Source organism: Rhineura floridana, chromosome 5 (assembly GCF_030035675.1).
Source record: "Rhineura floridana isolate rRhiFlo1 chromosome 5, rRhiFlo1.hap2, whole genome shotgun sequence".
Classification (NCBI taxonomy): domain Eukaryota; kingdom Metazoa; phylum Chordata; class Lepidosauria; order Squamata; family Rhineuridae; genus Rhineura; species Rhineura floridana.
This window is the reverse complement of record NC_084484.1, coordinates 115,743,412-115,764,649: the sequence shown is the minus strand read 5'-3', so window position 1 is coordinate 115,764,649 and position 21,238 is coordinate 115,743,412. Positions and strand designations below refer to the sequence as shown.

At 39.8% G+C, this 21,238-nt stretch overlaps 1 protein-coding gene across 13 annotated transcripts in view; it reads right to left on the bottom strand.

Moving 5' to 3' along the window:
• Positions 1-21,238, bottom strand: part of ROBO2 (roundabout guidance receptor 2) — an 863,595-nt gene that overhangs the window by 443,301 nt on the left and 399,056 nt on the right. The gene's annotated exons all lie outside the window — the stretch shown is intronic.

Below are 21,238 nucleotides of genomic sequence, written 5' to 3'. Positions count from 1 at the left end.
CAAGGGATTGGACCCTTCCAACTCTATTATTCTGTGATTCTAGGAAGTTTATTTTTCTCTGATGAAGAATTGAACAACTGTATGGTGTTAATACGTGTCAAAGTTGAGAATGAATTTTCACACAGAGATGTAGATACACCAAAGGTGAGTCCTGCAGCATACCAAGTGTACCTGTGTGAAAAGGCTTCCTTGTACAGGTACAATGTTTTAGTAAGCTTGTGAACTGTGAGTTCAATTCTCCTGAGACAGCTACTTCCTGGAATTAACTACCATGGTCTCCTTTGCCATGCCAGAAAAGCAATTAAGATATGTTTCACTTTAAAAATTAAATTAATACCTATAAACATCACTTTTCATAAGGAAATGCTTGACAGAATGTCACAAAGGAACTATATGTCTCTCTAAACTATAGGTGCTAGAATGAACTGTACAAGCACACAATCTCTGTTCTACAGAAAGGCACTGGGCCAGACAGCTAACACTATTTCTGATGGCTCTACCAACAAATCTCTTCTATTCGGGGGATGAGAAAAATAAGATTTCATCAGCATTTTGATTTGGTGGAGCAGAAGGAGAGGTCCAGTTTAAGGGAGGGCCAGAAGAGGGCAATGCTTTGAAGCTTATTTATATAGATAGGGAAGGAGGCAGAATGTACCTCCTAGGCTATGACTGCTGCTTGCCACTGTTCTATATAAACAACTATCAGATCTATTTTGTGATATGTACATTTCATTTACTTAATAATTTGAAATGTCCTGTTCGTTTGCTGACCTTTGGTGACCCTGTTTCATTCTTAACTGGTCTATACTGTCCATCTGCATTCATCTATAGATAAAGCACTGTCAGATAGAATCAATATATCATTCCTTTAATAACAAGACTGGGTTTTGCTCAGTTTTTCTTTTTCAACTGATCAATATTTCCAAGATGATGCATTGTAAATTAAGGAGAAACTAATACCAGTCTTCAGGCTAGTATTAGCATGCATATAACAACATACAATAACATGCATACATTTATGGCAAAATTAATACTTTATATGGATCGAAAATGGCATTTGATGCTAATCACTCTCATTTCTTTAACCATCAAGTTTTTTGTTGTTGTGCATCTACATTTCAGAGACAGTTTCGTCAACATAAGAACATGGAATGATCCTGCTCCCTCCTTTTGATACATACTATAGAAATGTTTTACACAATGTAGCTGAATAGAATATATGATAGAAGATTTTTGTAGGCTTTCTGATTTTGAATAAGTACCAAACAGTAATGAGTTGATTTTCCGGATAGTGTGCATATTTTGTTGTATTAGTTTATTGTATAAACTATTTAGTATACCACAAAACAATAAAAACAATGCATTAGATTAGTCCTGGGTTTTGTGTGTGTGCGGTTGCTTTCTTAGCATCACCCATTTTTCTTCTGTTAAATGGATATTTTGTAGTGCCCACAACAGTTTCCTAGATTTCAAAATTTGCCCCTGGATTACTCAATTCTGAGCAATGGTGTTTGAATAAAATGAATATTAGATTATGAGGGGGAAAACCCTGAAGCCAGAGAACACAAGGAGATGCTGCAATTTGGAACATATTACAATTATATACCTTTTGTTGAAGTTTGTTTTTGTTTGTTTCTGCCTCTTCTGACCAGAAATGGATATGGGAGATTGGTAGGTAACATTTATCTGCTTTCCTAACTGGTCACATTAATATTTCCTATAGTGTTATTAAAAACATGTGCTCTAAAAATATTTATTTTGCACAGCATTTCATTTTCCACAGCTGTTGATCTCTGTTTCTTACAGGGCTGTATTTCTGGCCAAAATAAAAATAAAATTGATGAAATACAGAGCAACTATGTTGAAAGTTCTACTCTTGGCTGAAAAGAAACCATTGATTTTAACTCTGAATTAATAGACATTTCAGATGAAAGCATATTGCTTCAGTCTCCACACTGTAAGTGGATTTTTTTAATCTTCTGCCTTGTTATCTTTGATATTCTGATCCCCAACTTTGTTTTTCCAATTTGTATTCAGAGATCCAAACACTTCTAAGTGCTGTTTTACGTTAGGAATTATGAATATTATTGTCTTACTCTCTTTCCCCACTTGTTGTTTTGTGCCTTCAAGTCGATTACGACTTATGGTGACCCTATGAATCAGTGATCTCCAATAGCATCTGTTATAAACTACCCTGTTCTGATCTTCTAAGTTCAGGTCTGTGGCTTCCTTTATGGAATCAAGCCATCTCTTGTTTGGCCTTCCTCTTTTTCTACTCCCTTCTGTTTTTGCCAGCATTATTATCTTTTCTAATGAATCATGTCTTCTCATGATGTGTCCAAAGTATGATATTTTGTAGATTCATCATTTTAGCTTTTAGTGATTGTTCTGGTTTAATTTGTTCTGACACCCAATTATTTGTCTTCTTCACGGTCCATGGTATCCACAAAGCTCTCCTCCAACACCACATTTCAAATGAGTTGATATTTCTCTTATCCACATTTTTCACTGTCCAACTTTCACATTCATACATAGAGATCGGGAATATCAAGGTCTGAATGATCCTGACTTTATTGTTCAGTGATTCATCTTTGCATTTGAGGACCTTTTCTAGTTATCTCATAGCTGCCCTCCCCAGTCCTAGCCTTCTAATTTCTTGATATTGTCTCCCTTTTGGTTAATGACCGTGCCAAGGTATTGATAATCCTTGGCAAGTTGAATGTCCTCATTGTCAACTTTAAAGTTACATAAATCTCCTGTTGTCATTACTTTAGTCTTTTTGATGTTCAACTGTAGTACTGTTTTTCTTTCCTCTTTAACTTTCATCTGCATTCATTTCAAAGCATTAGTGGTTTCTGCTAGTAGTATGGTATCGTTGGCATATCTTAAATTACTGATATTTCTCCCTCCAATTTTCACACTTTCTTTATCTTGGTCCAATCCCTCTTTTAGTATGATATGTTCTGCATATAGATTAAACAAGTAGGGTGATAAAATGCACCCTTCTCACACCCTTTCCACCCTGGAAGAAGGTTGTTTGTTTTGAATTTCAAATGTCACTATGTCCAGTGAGAATTAGTAATATTTGAGGGCTGGGGAAGTCTGGCAAAACAGCTGTCAAAGCTGCAATAGGAGTACAACAGTGAATTATATTGCAGGGTTGTTATATACTAGTTCCTCAGCCCACCCTGCAATGTGAGGATAAAAGCTATGGTTGTTGCAGGGTTGTTGTAAGGTGCCCTCTCAGCTTCAGTCCAACCTCCTGTCTGCTGTAGGGATACAGTATCTCTGTTCTTGTAAACCACTCAGAGCCTGAACTGCAGCATTTAGTGTAGACTGCACAATAGGGATGCCATAAGCTACTTTCTCCCAACCACATTCCCTTCCAAACTGCAATATGGGTAGAATGAACTACATTTGCTTGGGAATTTGCATAAACAGGGTTATTTCTAAAATAGTTCACACCAGGTAAGAACTGAGTGAGGAACAGTAGTAACTATTCTATTTGCTGGTTTATATATATGTCCAGAAAATGACATAGTTCTCTCTACTATTTTTATACCTGTGTGTCTCTTTCTCTGTTCTCCTTTAGCCACTCCACCCTGGTTTTCCATTTGTTCACCTCTCTACCAGTCAGCATTCTATAGCTACTGAGTATGCTTGGTCTTCATTGGCCTGTTTTAGGGATTCCTCCCCTCTTAGGATTTTTTCCCCTAAATATTTTTGTACTTCTGCAAACCTCAGAGTTACCCTAAGTCTGCCAATGCCTCACTTTTGTGAATGGTGTTTGGGGCTTTGGCTATATAAATGTAAGCATTCAAGGACTTGAGATTGGTATAAATGATAATGTTCCTTACTGTCTGAAAAATAATTACAAGCATACATTTAAATATGAAAAGTACAAAATAAATGTGTAACATTCATTTTTCTCCCTTATACTCAGGTAAGACAATAATATTTTCACATATTAGTGACCATGTAGACTTGTTTCAAGCAGCTACTATGACTTTCAGTCTTTTATCTGATACTGGTTTCTACAGAACTGAACAATAAGCTCAGGTAGTGTGGACCAGGAGACAGTTTGAATCTATGGAACTGTGTGAACGTTTTCAGGTGCCACTTAGAAGTATTGACAACATACAGTCATCTGCTGGCGATATGTCGATTCTTTCTCCAATGGAAAATTACCGGCCATGAATCAAATAAACATTTACAGGAATCTGCAAATGAAACAACTAAATCCATGATGACAAGGAGCCTCATAAAAGTGGCCCATTTATTCTCTCTGAGCACTCATCTCCACCGTAGGGGATCAATAGCATATCTCGTACAATGCATTTCTAAATGTCATGCTGCAAATCCTCTTTGCATTTATGCAAAGGGAGATACGCAACCTACACCTTTTTTAAAAAAAGCCATATGCTATTAAAGGAACAAAACCAGATGTAATAGAAAGAACCCTCCCCCCGCGCCATTTTAAACCTGCAACTTTAATATAGTCCTAAGGGTTGTCATAATGGCACTGCTATATAGCATAGAAATTCTGTTAACATAGGAGAAATTATTCATCACAAACTGAGTATAAGGTTTGTCTGTTTAGACAGAAGGATGCTGAAACATCAGGACTGAAATATGCAGCAATGATTTTGCCCCATTTATTTTATTGCACATACCATCACTAAAAAATGTGACACACCATTCTTGTTAAAAGAAAACTATTCTACTCAAGAAGTGAGAAAAAAGGCAATAGATCAAACAAACATTAAGTCTTATATTTAAAAACAACTAGTTGTCACCAACAGAGGAAGCTAAATATTTAGCAAAAGTAGCATTTGGTTCTAATTAAATAAAAGCAACATTTGATGTCTAAGACAACACTATGAAAGCACATTGGACAAAATGGACAATTGTTCCAGCATGCCAGACCTTGATAGTATGACATGTGGGCAAATCCCAGGTGTCCCTGCTGCCACTTTGTAAGCACCAATCAGCCACAAAGTCATTAGGACCATGTCCAGTGGTAACTAGGCAACCCATTCATGAACCCTCTCTCTTCTCAAAATCATTACACCAAGAGTTTTAAGTGCAGCTTCTGGTCTACCCACAGAAGAAACAGGGAGGGGGCAGAACTACAATGAGGCTCAACATGGTCAAAATGGAAGGGAGATGAAGGGGTCATCTACCTTAGCTTCTATCCAGTCCTCCCCCACCCACTCCCAACTGTTATCGCTTTCAACAGGAGCATGAAAAGTGTCTGAGAAATCATAGAATAGTAGAGTTGGAAGGGGCCTATGGGGCCATCAAGTCCAATCACCTGCTCAATGCAGGAATCCAAACCAAATTATTCCTGACAGATGGCTGTCCAGCTGCCTCTTGAATGCCTCCAGTGTTGGAGAGCCCACTACCTCTCTAGGTAATTGGTTCCATTGTCGTATGGCTCTAACAGTTAGGAAGTTTTTCCTGATGTCCAGTCAAAATCTGGCTTCCTGCAACTTAAGCCCATTATTACGTGTCGTGCACTCTGGGACGATAGAGAAGAGATCCCGGCCCTCCTCTATGTGACAACCTGTCATGTACTTGAAGAGTGCTATCATATCTCCCCTCAGTCTTCTCTTCTCAAGGCTAAACATGCCCAGTTCTTTCAGTCTCTCCTCATAAGGCTTTGTTTCCAGTCCCCTGATCATCTTTGTTGCCCTCCTCTGAACCCGTTCCAGTTTGTCTGCATCCTTCTTGAAGTGCGGAGACCAGAACAGGACACAGTATTCAAGATGAGGCCTAACCAGTGCTGAATAGAGGGAAACTAGTACTTCACGCAATTTGGAAACTATACTTCTGTTAATGCACCCTAATATTGCATTTGCCTTTTTTGCAGCCACATCACACTGTTGGCTCATATTCAGCTTGTGATCAATGACAATTCCAAGATCCTTCTCACATGTCGTACTGCTGAGCCAAGTATCCCCCATCTTATAACTGTGCATTTGGTTTCTTTTTCCTAAGTGTAGAACTTTGCATTTATCCCTGTTGAATTTCATTCTGTTGTTTTCAGCCCAATGCTCCAGCCTATCAAGGTCCTTTTGAATTTTGTTTCTGACTTCCACGGTATTAGCTATGCCCCCCAATTTTGTATTATCTGCAAATTTGATAAGCATGCCTTGTACCTCCTCATCCAAGTCGTTAATAAAAATGTTAAAGAGCACTGGGCCCAGGACCGAGCCCTGTGGTACCCCACTCGTTACTTCCACCCAGTTTGAGAAGGAACCATTGATAAGCACTCTTTGAGTACGATTCTGGCGCCAACTGTGGATCCATCTAATAGTTGTTCCACCCAGCCCACATTTAGCTAGCTTGCTAATCAGAATATCATGGGGCACGTTGTCAAAAGCCTTGCTGAAGGCAAGATATAGTATGTCCACAGCATTCCCACAGTCTACAAGGGAGGTTACCCGATCAAAAAAATGAGATGAGATTAGTTTGGCAGGAATTGTTCTTCATAAATCCATGGTGGCTCCTAGTAATCACTGCATTGCTTTCAAGGTGTTTACAAATTGACTGCTTTATAATCTGCTCCAGAATTTTCCCAGGGATTGATGTTAGGCTGACTGGTCTGTAGTTCCCCGGTTCCTCCTTCTTGCCCTTTTTGAAGATAGGGACAACATTAGCTCTCCTCCAGTCATCCGGCACTTCACCGGTCCTCCATGATTTCGCAAAGATAATAGAGAGTGGTTCTGAGAGTTCTTCAGCCAGTTCCTTCAATACTCTAAGATGCAGTTTATCGGGCCCTGGAGATTTGAAATTCAAAGTGATTAGGTATTCCTTCACCATTTGTCGATCAATCTCAAGGTCCAATCCTGAACCTCCTACTTCATGTTTCCCAGGAGGCTCATAGGCCCTTTTTTGGGAGAAGACTGAGCCAAAGTAGGAATTGAGCACTTCTACCTTTTCTTTGTCATCTGTTATCATTTTGCCATCCTCATTGAGTAGCTGTGCCAACATTTCTTTTCTATGTCTTTTACTATGGATATACCTGAAGAAAGCTTTTTTGTTGCTTTTAGCATCCCTCTCTAGCCTCAGCTCATTCTCAGCTTTAGCCTTCCTGACACCATCCCGGCAATTCTGTGATACCTGCCTGTACTCTTCCTTTGTGTCCTGGCCTTCTTTCCACTTCCTGTATGTGTCCTTTTTTGTTTTCAGGTCATCTCTAAGCTTTTTGTGAAGCCACATTGGCTTCTTCTGCTGTTTCCCCCCTTTTTTCCTTGTTGGAATTGCTTGCCACTGAGCTTTTAGAATTTCCTTTTTTAGAAACTCCCACCCATCTTCGACTCCTTTTCTCATTAGGGTGGCTTGCCATGGAACTGTACTTACAATTGTTCTGAGTTTATTAAAATCAGCTTTCCTGAAGTCCAGAGTGCGAGTATGGCTACTCCCAGCTTTTGCTTCTGTTAATATCAAGAATCCAAGTATAGTGTGGCCACTTTCCCCCAGAGTTCCCATAACTGCCACTTCATCCACCAAATCATCTCTATTGGTTAGAATCACAGCACTTCTTCTCATAAACTGGAATTCAGGATTTGACCAATCTTTATCATTTTTGTTTGTATACTGATATGAGAGCAATGATTGTATATGCCAACTTTCATTATTTTTTAAAAAATGAGATCAGACCTAATTTCTACAAAAAAAATGTGTTATTGAAGTGGGGAAAAAATGGAAATGGACTGCCTTCAAGTCAATTTCGACTTATGGCAACCCTAGGAATAGGGTTTTCATGGTAAGCGGTATTCAGAGGAGGTTTACCATTGCCTTCCTCTTAGGCTGAGAGGCAGTGACTGGCCCAAGGTCACCCAGTGAGCTTCATGGCTGTGTGGGGATTCGAACCCTGGTCTCCCAGGTCGTAGCCCAACACTTTATCCACTTTAACCACACTGCTCATTAAACTATTGGTTTTGAATGAAAAGCTTATATACAATCCATTTAATTGCTTAAAAGCCTCGTTCTCTCACTGAGTCTTCTCTTCCAAAGATAGGACTGCATTCTCTTTTTTGGGAAGATGGGTAACGTAATTAAAAATCATTCCTTTTGTAATAATATAGCCTTGTATAAAAAAAAAACTCACATGAGGCACATGGTTTGTCAAGAGATGAAATATTCCATGGAAGCTGTTGGGGAAAAAAGTATAGGTAGCAAATGTAATCTCCTAAAATCTTGATAGTTACAGATTACAACATTCTAGTTGGTAGTTGTTTGGAGGGTTTTTTTGTGTGTTTTTGTTCCTTTAGCAGTGCTAATTTCTAGTCTTCTGAATATTTAATATTCCTCTCTTTCTGCCTCATCAGGAACATTTTATTCAAAGAATTAGATGCAATATTTGTAATAAACATGACCATCAATTTTTAAAAATGTGTTCAAAGAATGGCAACATTTCACAAGCTGTGAAAAGGGATTTTGGTTGGGGGTATAGCCTGAGAGGCAATAGGCCAGCAGGATAGCACTGGGATTAGCCCTAATTACCTCATGTTTCACCTTAATTAACTACTGATACAGAAGGTAAACTCTGCAGGATGTATGGAGAGACCTTAGGCCAGTAGGCAAGATATCTAAACCACTATTGTTTAAACATTATAATCTCTCTTTTGAATTCCCTTTAATTCCTTTAAAAGATTGGCTGTGGGATATACTGTGCATATTGATGAGCTATGCTTAATAGATAAACCATCATTTTTATATTTCTTGCACATACAGACACGTACCAAATAACCCCTGAAGTGTATCTTGGTTTGTTGGCAAATTGCCATTGAACAGAACATGAACTTTGTTAGTGGCACATACACCATAATATAAACATGAATGAGTCTAGAAAGGCCCCATAAACAGTTACATTTAAACCCATCCATGTGATTGTGATACTGCACTAAGAATGACAATTACTCTTGAATGTGTCTTTGGGAAGCAGGTATTAAAAAGGAAGATTTGCAACTACAAAACTGGGTAATAACCTTTCAAGAAGACATAAATTGTTTGAACTCCTGCTCCTCGTCCCCCACCCCGGTCCCTCAGATATCATCTGGTATTCACAATGCAAATGAATTTTACAACCGCAGAACCTAAAGGGAAACTGGCAATATTGTAATGAAAATGATTTAACTGAGAAGAGTTGTCACTGCAATTTTCAACGCTATCCCCCATTCAAATCAAATTTAGTAAATTTTAACTTTTATTGACTGCATACACACACACATGTATATATTCTGTCAATAAAAGTTAAATTTTACTAACCCCAACATATATTGGAATTTAAAGGTCTTCTTAATCCCCCCAAAATAATTATCCAGCATTTTTCTAACCCATAACTTGCTAACATATTAGAATTTCAGTTAATAGGTATGATAAGAGAGGCTTATGTTAATTTAGAAGACTCATACCAGTAGCTACCTACTTACTGGAAACGTCTAAGGAACTGAGAACTTTCTCTGGGACCTCACTTTCTTCACATGAATGACAAACTGCCATTCACTGGGGGACAGTGTAATTTCACTGGTGACTGATGCCCATTACAGATCACTGCCTCATTTCACTTCTGGTATCATCATATGTTCTGGCCGAATTGCTCAATGGACTGATAGGGCTTTAGAAGACATTTAAATAAAAATTGTACACATAATAGAAGACTGTGAGTTACATTGTGTCATATTCTATACATGAAATCTTTGAAAAATATAGAAGGTTGGGGGGGAAATAGAAAGCCTTTTAAAGGCAAAAAACCCTTCAATTACACCCAAAGGGAATTTAACTTGCTTTATTTCTCTATGCATCTAGAAGAAAACACAATGGTAGTCCATGTAAATATTGTTTTCATGTTATAGTTGCATAATATTTGTTCTTAACAAGATTTTACTGTTAATGTATTGTTTTATCTTGTACGTCGCCCAGAGTGGCTGGACAACCAGCCAGATGGGCGACTAATAAATTAAATAAATAAATAAAAATAATAATTAATGTTCGTTTTTAATGTTCTGTTTTTATATACCACCTTGGAGGCCCAATGGCAGCTTATAAATAAAATACATTTTAATTTTCAACATATTAATGTTTTATTGTTAAACATTGAAATGTATGTATCTTATTTTAAACAATACAGACCTGGAAGTGTTACAATATTCACTAACGCTATCTTCACTGACTTTAAGAACACATCTATATAAATTCTAATGCAATGTATTTTAGATAAAACTCAGATTTTCTGTAAAGTATTACTATTTTTTTAAAACCACAACATATAGTTCTGTAACACCAGCTTTGAATAGTAATTATTCATTTCATTAGAATAGCCCAAGGGGGAAGATGGGGATTTTAAAGTACTAGCTAAAAGCCCATTAAATTTATGTATTATTTCTTTATTGGGTTTAAATCCCACCTTTCTTCCAAGGAGCTCCAGGTGGTGTACAAACATTGCTCTCTGCCTCCTGAATTTACCCTTACAACAATCCTGTGAGGTAGGTTAGGCTGAGAGACAGTGACTGGTCGAAGGTCACTAAGTCTGCACTGGCTTCCTATTTGTTTCCGGGCTAAATTCAAAGTGCTGGTTTTGACCTATAAAGCCCTACACGGCATGGGACCGCAATACCTGGTGGAACGCCTCTCCCAATATGAAACTACCCGTACACTGCACTCGACATCTAAGGACCTCCTCTGAGTGCCATCACATCGAGAAGCTCGGAGGGCGGTGACTAGATCCAGGGCCTTTTCGGTGGTGGCCCCCGAATTGTGGAATAGTCTCCCCAATGAGGTAAGCCTGGCGCCGACGCTGCTATCTTTTTCGGCGCCAGGTGAAAACCTTTTTATACTCCCAGGCATTTAAAATTTTTTAAATATTCTATTTTAAAAAAATTGTTTTATAGTGTATTTTAAAACAGTATTTCATTACTGGTATATTCTGATGTTGTTTGGTTTTTGTTCTTTGTTTGTCTTGCTTTTTGATTTTCTTATATTTGTTCTATTCATATATTTTCTTGTTTATACTCTATGTAAACCGCCTAGAGAGCCTTTTTGGCTTAGGGCGGTATATAAATTAAATTAAATAAATAAATAAATAAATAAATAAATGAGCTTTATGGCCGAGTGGGGATTTGAACCCTGGTCTCACAAGTTCCACTATGACACTCTAACCATTACACCACACTGGCTCTCATTTGTCAGGCAAGGAAAAGATGAGGCATTCCAGTCCTTCTTCCAGTCCCAATCCCCCCTCACGCACACACCCCGACTTACCACATGCATTCCCAATTACAGAAGCTCTCCTGATCCAAAACTTTCTCCATCTGATATATAATGACATTGATATCAATAATGAGCTGAATGGTTTTCCAAACCTGGTCCTTCCCAATTATTGCCTCCATCAATTGCCGCCTTCTCTCTAGTCACCCAAGTTTTTTGAGGTTTTGAAAGTGGGAAGCTTGACTTTCTCCCATAGCAATAAATTATCACCATTCAGTTTTGGAAGAAAGTAGAGCAGCAGGCTAAATCTGCTTCCTACCCAAATGGTATATGATGTGTAGTTCCATAGTTTTTCCTCCAAACCTCCCCCCACCCTATACACATAGTTTTTAAACAAAGAGCATCCATAAAAGGCTGAAATTGTAACAATGAGAAAGGAAAGGATTAGGCACCCATTTCTGATTTCAGAGCTCCTCCAGATGACCTGTTTATTCAGCATGCACCCTGATTTGCTTGTAGAAAGCTTGTGTGGTGGTTAGATGACATCCAGTCTTTACTGAGGTTTTTTTTTTCAGTTAACAGGGAAGTTATACAATAATGAGCATTCATCCTACGCTCATCCAGATTTTCTTGTGTGGTTTTACATTTCTTCCTGTTAATTATTTGTTCATCCAACACTTTTCAGTCATTTCCCCTTCACTTTCCAAATTGCTAGGTCTGTTTAAAAAAAAAAAAAAAAAAACACCCATGGATTTGTTGTGTTAGGCCACACTTTAATTCACTTTAACTGTGCAAATCTAAAGTTCCAGACTGTATGCGCTAGACTGTCACATAGTCACAGTGTGAAGGCACTCTCAGACTCCTGCAGTTGCTTTTCATTAAAACAACAATTAATTAGGTGGAAGAATCACAGCACTCTTGACTGCATACACACTATACATTTAAAGCATGTGATTTCCCCCAAAGAATTCTGGGAACTGAAGCTAGTTAAGGATGCTGGGAATTGTAACTGTGAGAGGTAAACCACAGTTCTCAAGATTCTGTGGAGGAAATCCATGTGCTTTAAAATGTATGATGTGCCCAATCACATGTAGATTGGCTCAAAGAATCAAGCCTGCCCTTACCTTTATAGCTTCATCCTGAGTTCTGTTTCTTGATCATGCTAGGTTGTGATAGAATGTCTGGAACAATTACATGTTTGATGGGTGACAAAGACAGTATAAAAAGAGAGGTGAGCAGAATGCAGAAAGGGAGAAAGATAAGAAAGGAGGAGGAGGAAGAGGTAAGAGGAAAGCAAGAAAGAAGTATTTCTGTCAGAGTTGGGAGTGCTGGGAAATGAGATTAGAGAGAGGGAGTGCACACAGAGCTGGATTAAGCCATATCAAGATTCAGAGGCCCCATACTATAAAAAATAAAAATAAAAGTATATTACATTATAATAGAAAGGGTGATTTGAAAAAAGGCAAACCATTATAAAGCTTCATTTGCATTATCAAATACCTTATGATTTCTTAATTAGCATATATGAAACTGAAGACTTTTATAAAAATACGAGCCATTACAGAGATTAGAATTTAGTCAATAGAAGCACAATGTATTGAAAAAATAATACTGATATTCTAAACTAGGGGCTCTGCCCCTGCTCACTTTGTTCACCAACCCCACCCCCCACATATAGCCAAAGCTCCCCCTGCCCCGATTGGTTGCCAAAGCTCCCTTCATCTCCCACAAGTTGCCAGATTCTCCCCCATCCCCATGAGTCACCAAAGTTCCCCCCAGGTTGCCAAAGCTCTCCCCAACCCCGCATGGGTCACCAAAGTTCCCCCCACTCCCAGGCAGATCTCTAAACTGCCCCACCTCCACTGCTTACCTTCTTGCTGCTGCTGCTGCCATCACAGTTTGCCTCACCTTGCCTGAAAGCATCACTCTACCTGCGAACACTTACAAAAATATAATCTAGGTAGGCAAAACATATTATTGTGGGCTAGCCCTTTTTAGCCTTTTTTCCCCTGTAAAAACAGTGTCATTTGCCCTGTAAATGTTTCATAACTGAACAAATCAGCTGTCTGAGAAAAGAACACTGAGTTTCCTTCTATTTTTTTCTCCTTCTCCCCAACAACATTACACAGGTCAGCACTTAGTAAAGGAAGCAGCAAAGTAACCTTGAATATGAGGTCCCTTCTTTATAGTTGTAATGAAATAACTGTCAAGTTTATTTTTTTAACTGCCTTTTGAGCTTCTTTTTTCTTTTCTGACATCCACTTTCAGAAGTTCTCTGCATTGTTCAGTTTTTTGCTTGGCCAATGATACTATAAAAGTAGTCTTTAAAATGGTTTTCAGATTAGATAAATAGGCCTCTGACCCCATGTGATATTGTAGTGGTTGTGTTGCATGCTGGGAGTTGTAGTTAGAGGCTTGGAGGAGTATTAGGAGGAAGTGAGTGGGCAGAGCTAGATTTGTTGGACTGTGGCATGATGAGTTAGCTTTCAATTTTGCTGAGCTTCGGAAAAAAAGAATTTAAGACTTTATCTCTGGGTACTTTGTAATTCCTACAACACAGTCCCCCACCTTTATTTTTGTGTTCCCCCAAACATTGAGGCTGGCTACAGGGCTGTGTGTTGGTATATGCAGGGGATTAGATGCGGAACAGAAACTTTAGAATGCATTGGTAGGCTAGCTCCCACTGTCTCCTTTTGAGGTCTGAGATGAGGTTGGGCAACCTGTGGGTGATGCTAGTAGTCTAGCAACTCTGGAAGGGAAGTTGATGGGATTGGGTATGGACTGGGATGGGGAGGCCAGGGTTCAGAATTTTGGTGGTGGATTTTATATGAAAGGTTATTTAAGCCAAAGCTATTTTAATTATACTTTTTATAATTATAGCCAGTGTGGCATAGTGGTTAGAGTGTTGGACTATGACCTGGGAGACCAGGGTTCAAATCCCCACAAAGCCATAAAGCTCACTGGGTGACCTTGGGCCAGTCACTGCCTCTCAGCCTCAGAGGAAGGCAACAGTAAACCAGCTCTGAATACCGCTTACCATGAAAACCCTATTCCTAGGGTCGCCATAACTCGGAATCGATTTGAAGGCAGTCCATTTCATTTTCATTTCTTTTTTTTCTAAATTGTCTCCAACATATTTAGTGGCCTCTCATCATGCAAGGTCCTAAGCCATGGCTTACTTGGCTTGTTTCTAAATCTGGCACTGAGTGCACAGACATGCATAGGGGGAGCAAATGTGATGCACAGAGGGAGGCTGCTGAGTACCTTTATTCTATCTGCCCTGTCTTTTCACCAATTGTGCATGTTTGTGAGGGGATGCATAGAACAGGAACATATATGCATGTAAGAAATGATGTACTTCCATGGAAATATTTGAGAAAATGAAAATGCATTTTCATGCACAAGTTGTATACACATTTTTGCCCAAGCAATTCAGAGAATGTATATACCTGCAAAAGTCTCCCTTTCTCCTTTAAGATCTTTGCCAGCCAACTTAAATGTTTATTTCCAACCTAATTTCTAAAACTTTAATTATAACATCTGTATCACTTAAATCCAAACTTGATGCTAAACAAATGTTAGAAGAAAATCTGATTAACTGTGAGGAAAGATATTTGGAAGTTAGAAGAACCATTTTTGGGGGGAAAATAGCTTGCAGCAATAACTCTAGGCAAAATGGTGATTTCATCAGGTATCTTAAACAAAGCAGGGTGTGTTTAAGGAAATGCGTAAAATGTGAGTCTTCATATTTCAAGTCTTCTTTTGAGGTAGTAATCAATTAAGATGGTGATATTTCTCTTCTTTAAGTTTAATGATCAAACCCATCCCATCGAGACATTATAATGACTGACGACCAGATCACAAAAGACATGATTCATAAGTTGTATGTGCATTTATGACCTCATCACAAAAGAATTCATTACAAAGTAAAATGATATCAGTCTGTGTTTAAACGTTCCTTTGGTGAGTGGTAATATTTCTTTCTTTCTTTCTTTCTTTCTTTCTTTCTTTCTTTCTTTCTTTCTTTCTTTCTTTCTTTCTTTCTAAAGCACCATCAGATGCATCCTAATTCAGCTACTGTACTCAATACAAGCACACTTTTCAGCACATGCAAGTCTCCATAACAAAATAGGCAGAAGAAATTTGTGCTATACCATAATCCAATATTTTCTTTTTCAGTTTGCTATGTTTTTGTAGGAATACAGCTCTGCTAATCTCATTGAGAACATTTGATGACTCAAACATCTCCACATAGGGCCCTGACATTTATCAAGGAAAGAGGAAATTCACAATGAAACTTGAGAGGATAATTGCGCCCACAAACAGATGGCCATTTCTAATGAACTGATTCTGAAATTATCTTATTTTAAACTGGAAATACAATAAAAGTTTAATTATTCATTTATATCAGTTGTGCTTACACACACACACATACACACACACACTTAATAGCATCATGTTACTACCAATGTGTGTCACATTCAATTAATGAAATCAAAGTCTGATACTTATTTATATTATTTGTTATTTCACTTTAGCTTAGTCCACTCCCATGAATATCCAGTGTTGATACACCTATTTCAGAAAAGTCACTTCAGCATATAACTCAGGGAGCAGTCACTATAACATTTCTCAGTGTCAATGCTGTTTCACTCTAGGCTGAGATCCAATTGCAGCATTCAAGAACTCTACGTTTCTTTTCTTTATTTTAGATCCATTTTCAGTCAGACGTGACAATCAGAATCCTATGTGATTTTAAATGGGCATGAGACATGGATTTGGTCCTCTTTGGCCTTCACTGTCTTTCGTAAGTCCAATAGGTCATCCAGTGGATGCAAGGAAGTAGTGGGCCTGAGAATATACATCCAGGACACTCTGGCACCATGGTATTTTGCCTGATTATGCCATAAGGGATACACTGGAATATAGATACACTAACTATTTATGAATATGTTGAATATCCTGTAAAGTATGAACTCCAAATGGCCTGCATTATGTTCAGTGATCCCATAACATGAATTGCCCTAACTGAAAAGATATTTATCTAACAACAATAATAAGACTAAAACAAATAGTATTATAACATTTTTTTCAGATTAGCTGAAGTATTTTATACATACAATGAAACATCCCCGATATCTGACTTAATTGGCTGTGGACAGAACTCTTCAGCAATGGGCATGTGGAAGACAGCTATATATCCAGAGCAAGGTCAAAGACTAAGGTCAGCCAGATAGGATGGTGATGTTATCTTCTACAAATTTGTCTCACAAGACATTTGGATGTCCTCTGAGACAGTGATTAAAAAAGATTTCAGCATGTTGAATGAGGCAAATTAGAATGGCAAAGGCTAATATATTTATATGTAATGTTCAAAGGACTGATTCGATTTTCAAAAGGTTATAAAAACTAGTGTTTGTAACAATGGCTGCAATTTAATATTTCTATCAGTGAAACAGGAGATATGCAACAGGAGAGGGAAGGTGAGGTCAGAAATGATAAAGAAAGCAGGTAATTTTCTATGTGATAAAATGGCTGACTACCCACCAAGGATTTCATCAGATCATCATCAATTTGATACTTCATCTGGGAATATTCAGTAAATCAGAATATATTCTGAAGGATTTAGAATTATCGTTTTCCCTTCAGACTTTCTGCCTATATTTTGGTTAGCCAAGTGGAACATTACAGACATACATCCCACACTACATTTCAAAACAGGAACAGCTGAAGACATTTTGTTGCCTGAGACAAAGCAACAAATTGCACTCCCATAGTAGCCCTAAGCATGCACAGAATTGGCTTTAAAGGGTCATTTTATTTCAGATCAAGTACATAGAGCAAATGTAATTCACAATGCTGCCTGCCTGCTCTTCCCATAGGGCCTGGAAAACCCAAAGAACTGAAGCTAGGCAAGAAATCATTATCTGGTACAGTATATAAAGTACAACATGTCATTTGACTCTTCTCTTTCCTCCCCCCACTTTTTCAATGGTTATCCATGAGGAATTTCTTATGCAGCCTAATCCTATTCATGCTGGGAAGGGCACACAGTCACAGAGAGCTACCACTACTGTTGCCCCTCTCCCCAGCATCTCCTACCTGAGTCTGCTGCCATATTTTGTCTAATGACATCTGAAATGTGTATGTTTAGGACCCATACTTTTTGTGATGTTTGTGATTGTAAGTTGTTTTAAATTATTTTTAAAGATGTATTTTAAACTGTTGTAAACTGCCCTGGGCCTCAGGGTGAAGGGCAGGTAATAAATTAAGAGGATGAGCATGAGGACCACGACAACAACAATAATGGGACCAGTCCTGAATTCAAATACTGCTAAGCATTCCAAATTATCAAGGTTCAGCTGCCACCCTGGGCTCCTTCGGGAGGAAGGAAAGGCTATAAATTTAATAAATAAATAAAATGCAGTAACTTTTTAAAAAAATAATAGAGCATTAACAATAGAGACGGGAAAAATTTGGTTCATTGGTGGGAGTTAGAATCTTATTTTATTTTGTCGTCACATATGAATAATAGCAGTCTTGCCCTGGTGGGATATGGAATAAGTCCCTGGCTCAAGGCCCTCTGCACTTTATAGTATCCTCCTTCTCTTCCCCATCTATAAAAAGCATCTAGGTAATGCTTCAGTCTCTTCTAGAGCCTATATCGTCAACCCAACTTGTCAATTATTTCATAGCTGCACTATAATTAAGTTAATTCCTATGCATATCTATACATGTATATATAGAGAACCATACTGGTGCATAGGAGAGCCAGTGTGGTGTAGAGGTTAAGGTGCTGGACTACAACCTGAGAGACCAGGGTTCGAATCCCCACACAGCCATGAAGGTCACTGGGTGACCTCTGGCCAGTCACTGCCTCTCAGCTTCAGAGGGAGGCAATGGTAAACCACCTCTGAATACTGTTTACCATAAAAACCCTATTCACAGGGTCACCATAAGTTGGAATCGACTTGAAGGCAGTATATTTACATTTTATTGGTGCATAAGGATGCACATTTGGTAATGGTTATTCCAGTATGGCCTTACATCTCAACACATCTAGATCTAGATCTAGAACTGCCGTCCATGTGCAGAGTGCGGGATTATGTATGATATGTGAATTTTAACTGGATGTGTGGGTGTCTATTTGAATGTATGTTGTGTGTGAGTGTGTATTTTATGTATTTGAGTTTTTTGTATATTTTTTCTTTTTCTTTTTTCTTTTTTCTTTTCCTTTTCTTGTGTATTTTTAGTTGATAATGTGCCTGGGGAAGAGTTTGTTTCATCTAGCCGGGAGACATGAGGGGGCCCAATTGCCGTAGTGACGGGCAGAGGGAGGTATGGCGTTATGAGAAGGACGTGCCAGGTAAGGGGAACGCGGCCCAGACATGTTGTGGCTGTGCCTTGTTCCGGTCCTTCTCATACCCGCAGGGTTGTTGGTTGTCCTATCAGCCAACTCTCAGATCTCCAGCTGCTGCTTTTTAATGCCAGATCGGTTCATAATAAAACTCCCCTCGTCCATGATTTGATTATGGACGAGGCAGCCGATCTGGCATGCATAACCGAGACCTGGGTGGGCGAACAGGGAGGAGTTAGTCTCTCCCAGATCTGCCCACCGGGGTACTCGGTCCAGCATCATGGTAGATCTGAGGGTCGGGGAGGTGGGGTTGCTGTGGTCTATAAGAGTTCCATCTCACTCACCAAGCACCATGTCCATACAACTACTGGTCTGGAGTGTTTGCACCTTGTGTTGGACCAGAGGGACAGACTAGGAATCCTTTTGGTGTACCGCCCACCTTGCTGCCCAATGGCTTCCTTAACTGAGCTGACGGAAGTGGTCTCGGAGGTATTGTTGAGATCCTCTAGACTATTAGTACTGGGGGATGTCAACATTCATGCCGAGGCTACTTTGTCTGGGGCGGCTCAGGACTTCATGGACTCCATGACAACCATGGGGCTGTCCCAATATGTTAGTGGTCCAACACATATATCGGGGCATACACTCGACCTAATTTTTATTACTGGACATGGGGATAGTGATCTGGATGTGGGGAGCTTTACATCTCTCCCTTTGTCATGGTCAGATCACTGCTTGCTGAAGTTTAGACTTACAGCGGCCTCTTCCCTCCGCAAGGGTGGGGGACCTATTAAATTGGTCCGCCCCCGGAGACTAATGAATCCAGAAGGTTTTCAAAGGGCTCTGGGGGATTTTCCGGCTGATAAGACCGGCGCTCCTGTCGAAGCCCTGGTTAATCTGTGGAATACGGAGATGGCCCGGGCTGTTGACACGATCGCTCCTGCGCGCCCTCTCCTTTGCAGAGCTCATTAAGCTCCTTGGTATACTCCAGAGCTGAGGGCAATGAAGCAAGACAGGAGGCGGCTTGAGCGGAGATGGAGACGAACTCCCGATGAATGCAATTATATGCTGGTTTGTGCTTTCACCAAGCAGTATGTAGGAGCGGTGAGGGCGGCGAAAAAATTATATTTCGCCACTACTATTAAGGCATCTCTCTCCCGCCCAGCGGAGCTGTTTAGAGTTGTCCGAGGGCTTCTTTTTCTTGGCCCTCAGGACACTGCAGATACTTCGGTGGCCCGCTGCAATGAATTCGCTGAGCACTTCCAGCATAAGATCTTATGCATTCGTCGGGACCTAGACTCTCATTTTACAGCAGACAATCCTAGTGAGGTGTCTGGAGCATAGTCTTATCACGTTTTGTTGGATGAGTTTCAGTCGGTTCAGTTCGAGGACGTGGACAAGGTGCTTGGACAGGTACGTGCAACCACTTCGGTACTGGATCCTTGCTCCTCCTGGCTTATAAAAACAGGTAAGGAGGGAACAGTTGGCTGGGCCAGGGAAGTGATAAATGCCTCCTTACGAGAGGGAGTGGTCCCTGGCTGTCTGAAGGAGGCAGCAGTGAGACCACTCCTGAAAAAGTCTTCCCTGGACCCAGAGAATTTCAGCAGCTACAGACCAGTGGCAAATGTTCCATTTTTGGGCAAGATCTTGGAACGAGTGGTTGCTGACCAGATCCAGGCGCTATTGGATGAAACCGATTATCTAGATCCATTTCAATCGGGTTTCAGGCCCGGTTTTGGCACTGAGACGGCCTTGGTCGCCCTGTTTGATGATCTATGTCGGGAGAGAGACAGAGGGAGTGTAACTATGTTGATTCTACTTGATCTCTCAGCGGCTTTTGATACATAAGAACATAAGAACATAAGAAGAGCCTGCTGGATCAGGCCAGTGGCCCATTTAGTCCAGCATCCTGTTCTCACAGTGGCCAACCAGGTGCCTGGGGGAAGCCCGCAAGCAGGACCCGAGTGCAAGAACACTCTCCCCTCCTGAGGCTTCCGGCAACTGGTTTTCAGAAGCATGCTGCCTCTGACTAGGGTGACACAGCACAGCCATCATGGCTAGTAGCCATTGAAAGCCCTGTCCTCCATGAATTTGTCTAATCTTCTTTTAAAGCCATCCAAGCTGGTGGCCATTACTGCATCTTGTGGGAGCAAATTCCATAGTTTAACTATGCGCTGAGTAAAGAAGTACTTCCTTTTGTCTGTCCACTACAACCCCGAGGTCTCTCTCCTGGTCGGTCACCGCCAGTTCAGACCCCATGAGCGTATATGTGAAATTAAGATTTTTTGCTCCAATATGCATAATTTTACACTTGTTTATATTGAATTGCATTTGCCATTTTTCCGCCCATTCACTCAGTTTGGAGAGGTCTTTTTGGAGCTCTTCGCAATCCCTTTTTGTTTTAACAACCCTGAACAATTTAGTGTCGTCAGCAAACTTGGCCACTTCACTGCTCACTCCTAATTCTAGGTCATTAATGAACAAGTTGAAAAGTACAGGTCCCAATACCGATCCTTGAGTGACTCCACTTTCTACAGCCCTCCATTGGGAGAACTGTCCGTTTATTCCTACTCTCTTTCTGCTTCTTAACCAATTCCTTATCCACAAGAGGACCTCTCCTCTTATTCCATGACTGCTAAGCTTCCTCAGAAGTCTTTGGTGAGGTAC